The sequence below is a fragment of the Dendrobates tinctorius genome, unplaced genomic scaffold (assembly GCF_039654945.1).
Source record: "Dendrobates tinctorius isolate UK_male_01 unplaced genomic scaffold, ASM3965494v1 ptg000075l, whole genome shotgun sequence".
In the NCBI taxonomy this organism is placed as follows: domain Eukaryota; kingdom Metazoa; phylum Chordata; class Amphibia; order Anura; family Dendrobatidae; genus Dendrobates; species Dendrobates tinctorius.
The window spans coordinates 15,703,581-15,711,788 of NW_027361743.1; positions in this window are offsets into that span (position 1 = coordinate 15,703,581).

The window sequence follows — 8,208 nt, forward strand, 5'->3', positions numbered from 1 at the left end:
AGGGACAGTGGTCAGAATTGTAAAAATTGGCCCAATCATTAACGTGCAAACCACCCTTTGGGGTAATGGGGTTAATAAAGGACAGGAGAACTCAAATGCATAGATTTCACAAAATGTGAGGGAAAAATTGGACCACCACAAAAAGATTATAATCCAAAGATATCAAACTTTATTTAGACATGTACTAAAATATAAAAAGTCCGCTAGGTTCCAGATTACAGGGGCCAAAGTCACCATGCAATGCAAAAATAGCTTAAACCATGTGATCGACTAGCAATCAATCTATAAAAACAGTACAAAGATAGAAATAGAAAAATCTAGTGTTAGATCACGTGAATACAAAATACTAATTGCTCAAAACATAATAATAGTAAACAATTACAGTATATTAAAAATGCAAAGTGCCAGTGCATAACATTTCGGATTACATGCGAAAAGCGATGCAGATACATCCTGATTTAGTCAGAACAGATTAATATAAGCAAAAAGCTCAATGACTGGTGAGGACAATACCCTATTATACTACTAGAATAGATAAGGTGCAGTGTACTAAAGGTTATTACACTATTGAAATGCTGCGTTATAGCTAAAGAGGCGATAGATATCTAACCGCAAAAAAATCACATACATTAGAGAGAGTACACACTTAGGGTACCGTTACACTTAGCGACGCACCAGCGATCCCGACAACGATACGACCTGGTAAGGATCGCTGGTGCGTCGCTAAATGGTCACTAGTAAGCTGTCAAACAGTCAGATTTACCCAATGACGCAGCAACGATCCAGCAATCAGTATAATGATCTCGGCGGTCGTTGGCACCTTGTCACACAGCAGCTATTCTGACGACTCCCGCCTGCGTCCATGATTTCTGAGTCGCTAAGGAGGTCGCTCGTCGGTGTCAAACATAGCGACGCGCGCTGGCCAACAGGACACCAGCGATCAAACAATGGCCCAGGACATTCGAGCACAATCAGCTACATCGCCTCGGGGGCCTGGTCGCTGCTAAGTGTCACATGTAATGAGATCGCTGGCGAGGTCACTATTGCATCACAAAATTGGTGACGCTTCAGCGATCTCGCTTTACTGCAGTGGTGAGCAGGTGGCCTTGGCGTCCCCGTCACCCCATTACTGCCCTTACTGTTGTATGGGGCCCGATGAGCAGAGTGGGCCCACAGCGGGGCCCCTCTGTTCTGCTCACCAGGCCTGAAGCGGCAGGATCCTGCCGCTTCAGAAACTTGCTGCGCATCCTTTGACGCACGATCATTTAAAATCTGTTGCCGTGCAGGAGATTCCTCCCACACAGAAACAGTTAACAGGCACCAGGTGAGGAGGTGAGGACATCGCTGGAGCTCGGCCAGGTAAGGAAAAACTTTTTTTTGTAAAGCCACGTTATGGGGCATGTTATACCAGTATAGAGGAGCATTATACTACTTTGGGGGGAAGGGAAAGGGGATGCATTATACTATGGGGTGCATTATACCATGGGGCTGCTGCATTATATTATAGGTGCATTATACTGCTATGGGGCTGCTGCATTATACTATGGGGCTGCTGCATTATACTATGGAGTTGCATTATACTCCTATGCAACCCCATAGTATAATGCATTAAACCACTATGGGGGTGCATTATACTGTTATGTGGGTGCATTATAGTACTATAGCGTGCATTATACTTCTATGTTGGTGCATTATACTGCTATATGGGTGCATTATACTGCTATGGAGGTGCATTATATTACTATGTGGGTGCGTTAAACTATATATGACTATGGGGTACATTATACTACTATGGTGGTGCATTATACTGCTATATAGGACTATGGAGTAGATTATACTATTATGGATGAATATGGGGCATTATGAAGAGAGATGGGGAAGTATAGAGAAACATGAGGCAGAATGGAAGGACACGCTGGGTCCAGAATGTGGGATATTATTACTGTAGGGGCTAATTAAAGGATATTATTTTTAAGGACACTGTTTTTATTGTGGGGGAGGAGAAGTCCTGTAACTGTGCAGGGTGACATAGTCGCTTTTTTTCTTCACCGGGCATAGTGTAGAGGTTGGGGAAATTTGGGGAATGTGCTCTAAATAACTGTTATTTTCTACAGAGACACATCCTGGCTGAAAGAAGTAATGGCGGTGTGAGTTGGATGAAGATGAAAAACGAAGATGAAGGACTTCAACTAGCAAAGTCACCGATGAGTCAGTGTGTTATCTGTACACTGACACTACTATACACTGTATACTATATACAGAGCTCCTGTGTATAATGTCACCGGTAATCACTGTATTACCTGTACACTGACACTATATACAGAGCTCCTGTGTATAATGTCACCGGTAATCACTGTATTACCTGTACACTGACACTATATACAGAGCTCCTGTGTATAATGTCACTGGTGATCACTGTATTACCTGTACACTGACACTGTATATGAAGTACAGATCTCCTGTGTATAATGGCACTTATGGTGATATTATTATTGTGTTTTTTTATTAATGATTAGTATTGTAGCATTCGCTCACTATGTTGTGGTAATATGTGATCTGGTCATGGTGTGACAGCATTTGTTCCTTGTATGTGCTACTATTTGGTCACTATGTGGTGGTAATATGTGGTCTGGTCATGGTGTGATGGTATTTATTCCTTGTTTGTGATATTAAAGGTCATTTTAAAAATTGAAAAATAAATAAAAATATACCTAAATTGTATTGGATATTTTAACAAATGTTTAGTAAGTTACAGTAGAGTAGAGCCCGGCCAAAAAAGTCTACCTTGTCATAGTGGTGGATTGAAAAATCTTTTGGCCTAAACAAAAGCTGCTGGCTTTGTATGTGGTGATGGGAACTGTAAATGTGTGATTGGTGAGGATATGGTGCAGAAGTCGAGTTTTTGCAAGAGAGGGCGGTGTGTGTGTGCGTGCTTAACAATTTATCCTTTGAAAACAATGTGTAAATGACATAAAGAATTTCTATATGTAAACCTCATGTTAAAATCGCATTGCAATCAGATAGCAATCGCACTGCACTCAAACTCGGACAGCACTGGACTAATCCGAATGTCGTGCAATTTCTCCACTGGCCCAGGAAATTGCATCATAACAGTGTAGGAAGTTGTAAGGCAATCAAATCCTGGTAACCTATAAAATAAAAGAACATATCCACGAACATCAGTAACATGGCACCTCACATTATTGTGTAGATGCTAGTTGTCCTAGTTCAGGAGTGGCCTGAGCTGTGGGATAAACGAGATGTAGCATATCAAGATCGCAACAGAAGGGATCCATCTTGGACTTATATCTGTCGACAGATGTATCCCAAATGTGATCCTTGCTCCCGAGAGGAGCAAACGACAAGGAGTGAGGTCCCCCAAATCAAAAAAAAAATTATTTCTGTATGTTATTTATGTTTGCTATAATTATAGTCCAATTTTGATTACCAAGCGACTGCTAACAATGCCTGTAATTTAGATAAGGGTTCATGCTTACCTGGACACCCCAAATTATTCAGCGTTGTGTTTGAATTGTTGAGCCATGTCCACTTGTGTTTTTATTTATTTTATTAATTGGGATTTATTGTATTTTGCAACTACATGGCCAATACACATTATGCTGTGAATGTTACATTTTGTTTAATGTATGTTACATAATTTAAATTTATTTTTGTTTTGTTTAATTTTTCATCACAACAGTGAATGATATCACCCACCGGTGGCGCAGCTGCAGGGATACATGCCGACAGCAAAGGGTCAAAAGTGGCTCAGCAGAGTCAACAAAGAGGCCATATATTTATATGGAGTGCCTTAATTTTCTGGCACCAATTTTGGACTTCCGTCCGTAAGTTTTTGTTTTTCTTCTCTATGTTGGCCTTATTTTATATTTTGGTTAAAATTATTGCAAAATCTGACAAATAAATAATGTATACTTTATTTTACCAGTACTGACTCCAACATAAAGGACAGGGGGACAGCATCAGAGTCCGATACGGCAGTTTTGGATCCCGTTGGCAATTATGGGGAGGATGCAGGAGCAGCAGCAGGGCAATCCTCGGATTCTGACCATCCAACAGCAACAACACCCTCCGCATCAACAGCTACAACCACTGGTGAATCTACCCAAACAATAGCACCATCACCAGGCACAGAGGAAGTGGAAGAGAGGCAGAGCAGCAGCCCAACCCTTCCGCTGGATCACTCACCTGTTGTAGCCCCCATTCCCCAAAGAGTTAGACGCAGGAGGGAGATCCCCATCATCTCCACCAGGTGTGAGGTAGATAGTGGTGTTTTAGACTATTTCTCACGCACGGTGTATGATGATAGGGAGGAGGCTTTGGCCCGTAGTCTGGCATGCTACATGCGGGACATTGATCGACCTCTGCGGCTTCATGCCCGCAATCCAATCCATATATTATTTTGGACGCTTGCACAAAACCCAACAACCCCAGGGAGGTGATTGATTTACTGGATGACTGGTACCAGCCACAGTGCAACCGTTTGCGACCACCAGATGAGGAGGAAGCCTCCGCTGGCCCATGAAGACTGACACCACCACAGCACACACCCCGATACCAACACCCAATCATGAGACAACAACCCTTGGTCTCCGACCAGATGCCTGTACACAGACATGTGGAATGCTTAGTTCCAGATAGGCAAATGGCCACCTTTTATCCCTTTCAAAGGAGCAATCCTTTGCAGAAACCTGGCCCTACAAAGGAACAAGCCCCAGGGAAAGCTTCAGGTGAAGGCAGCGGGCTTTTCAAACTTCTGCACAGGCCCTGGTGCGCGCTCTCCTGCTTCTCGGCACTGACTAGGGTCGTGATGACGAAGTGACGCGGGCCGCTGCGGCCCTGGTCAGCGTGTGCACCGAGGAGAGTACGCGCACACCAGGGCCTGTGCTGAAGATTTAAAGGGCCCATTTTGAAGCTCAAAGCTGCCGGCCCAGCGGGTATCTGCCCGCCTCGACAGATTATCAATTCGGGCCTGCCCACCTCATCCCGTCAGCCAGAGCCACCTGACTACTACCACTAATGTCCCACATCATCCCGTCAGAGCCACCGGACTACTACCCCTAATATCCCATATCATCCCGTCAAAGTCACCGGACTACTACCCCTAATATCCCACATCATCCCATCAAAGCCACCGGACTACTACCCCTAATATCCCACATCATCCCGTCAGCCAGAGCTACCGGACTACTACCCCTAATATCCCACATCATCCCATCAGCCAGAGCCATCGGACTACTACCCCTAATATCCCACATCATCCCGTCAGCCAGAGCTACCGGACTACCACCCCTAATATCCCACATCATCCCATCAGCCAGAGCCATCGGACTACTACCCCTAATATCCCACATCATCCCGTCAGCCTGGGGTCAGAACCAGAGCGCTGAGTGGAATGGACCTAACTTCCATACCGGGGATCCCTTTAAGAGAGACCTGGCGTCAGAACCAGAGCGCTGAGTGGATTTGCCCTGACTTCCATACCAGGGGCGTGACGTCACACAGAGATTATATACTTACACATGAGAGTGCTGAACCCGACCACAGCCAGCACCCTGAGGACACTGCGGGACAGGTGGGAGAGCATTTGTGGGCCATGCTGGCACATACCGTCACCTGCAGGAGAACCAATCTTTGAGGCAAGGTTACTCTTACCTTTCAGGTTCTGCTGACTCCAAGGTAATGGGTCCAACCTTGTCAACCTAAACATAACACAATTTAGAAGAAGGGGAGTGTGTATGCTGTATTGTGGTTTCTATTTTCGTTTAGAGATTTTCTCACCTGTATATGCATATGAATAAATATGTATAACTTTTTGAAGGATTTTTGTGTCAATAAAATCTGTCAAAACATTATAGTCATGGTTCATAATTGTCAAACACAACAAACGAATGTGTGGTTTAATTATGAAAAATTCAAACATAAATATACTTTGTTTTTAACATAGACAAGAACCAGGATAAGAGCGCACAAAAACACATCCATGTAAAAATTAGGTTTGAACAACGTGCTCATTCTGCCATGCTGTTTTATCCATTGTGCCAAATGGCGTGTGCTTCTTGGGACCCTAAAGTGAGTAAACATAATGTTAATGAAGTCATGAAGGCATGGGTGGTGTTCCACAACTTTACCCGCATGCAAGAATGTGGTTATGCTGCCGGACACGAAACTGATGAGGATGTGGCCATGCCGTTTCTTGCTTCATCTGGCCCGACTACACAACGCCAGCCTTCCGGCCTTAAGATTCTAGATATTTTAACATCCTATTTCATATCTCTTGAGGGAGAACGTGTATACTCCGTGTATGCGCTGCCTGTGCTCAGTATGGGGGGCTGTCTCCTGCTATGGGGAGCCATTTGTAGGAGCATACTGTAGATGGACTACTAGTGCCAGCATGCCTTTCATCAGCCTGCTTGTATTGTGGCTTGTAGTTTCACACATGGTAACTGTTTAACACATGGAGCAGCTGAACTTCTATGCAATTTGTCTTGGAGCTTCATATGGCAAATCCATTAACCCCTCCATGACTGGGCCATAATTATTATTATTATTTTTAGTTTTGTGCGACCTCATTCCATAAGCTTTTTCTTTTCCAGCGTTTGGTTCGCTTTATGGGACTTTGCCTTGCTTCGCTCTCGCTGTTGTCCATATTTATTGTGCTTTTCTCGTGCACCTTTTTGCCGTCCACCATTCACCATGTGGCTGACGTGATGTTACATTTATTACATGTCCATCATTATTCTGGTTATAACTTTGTGTATTTCTTTTTTATTGTACACTTTTTCCACTTACCGATTCTTCCCATCAGACTTTCACACATTGGAGTGTGGGCTCAGTATCATCCATTTTTCTCTTATGTGGAGAAATTAAGAAAAAAAAAGTTTCTCCTTTCTGACAGTCCATGATGACAAACTGATTTTTTTTTTACGGACCCATTGACTTGCATTGGCGATTTGGATCCATGTCTCTACCAGTCCCCCCATAGACTATAATAGATACAAGTGCTCATGGTTAGCACTCAGACGTGAAAACTGGACGCCTGAATAAAATCACTTTCTACTGAACAATGTGCCTTTAAGTGAACATTGTTTCTTTTTTTAAGTAAATGTTATTGAACTTGAATCTATGCTTTATTTCCACTTGGGACTGCACAATGTGATCACTGTTCTCTAGCTCTACGGTGTACGCCGTATACAATGGGCAGAGCCCTCCCCTCTTTAAGGCATCATTCACACGTCTGTGAAAACATGGTCAAGGTGTTGTCAATGTTTTGGATCAGTTTTTCATCGCTGTCTGTTCCATGTGTCCTTTTCTCCCATTGATACAGGGGCCTGGCGGTTCATTGCTGCCAGCATCTGCTGTAGGTGACCCAGCAAAGCTCCTGTCCCCGTCATCTAATGGATTTGGTTATTGATGCATTACTCTTGGACATGGGAGAATCAATTCCCAGGCATTCGGTCCATTGGCCAGGTCTGTACTTCTCCGTGACCACCGACCGCTGCCATTCTCCTTACTTCCCGCCATTCCCAGCTTCTCTTCGTTGGCCTGGTTGGCGAGATGGCATCATCGCAGCGTGACTCACAAATTGAGCTGAATCAAAAGAGGAGTCAGGAATTTGGGGAGCTAAGGAGATTTCTGGACCTACCATACAGAAGTCACAGATTACTGACCTGGCCAATGGACCGTAGTCCTGAAAATCGATTCTCCCATCTAATAACTTTACATTAGGATGGATGACATGGAGACACTTGTAGCTCTTCACTTTTTCTGTAGTTTTTGAGAAATACTTACTGAGATACTATGGAACAGTGGCCAATCACAGCAGCTAAACGATCACCAATTAGCTATATAAGCCAGTCAACAGTCATTTAATGGCTTGTTTAGCCAAGCTGGCCTCCCTTCCATGTGCACAGAACAATCAATAATGACTGTTCTGTGTGCATAGGAGATCATTGCACTCGGCAGCACATGTCCTATTTACACAGGGTGATGTGCTGGAGAAAACGATCATTTTTAAGCAAGGTTAAAGAAGTTATCCAGGACTTTGGTTATTTTTTCCTATGGGGCTAAGAACTTACAGGCAAGTAGTTGTTAACTCTCTGCCTGCTCTACCCAGCGACAATCTCTATCGGCTAAGAGCGACAATTCTCCTACTTCCAGAGAAGTCACAGAGTAGCTTCTTCTCTAAGT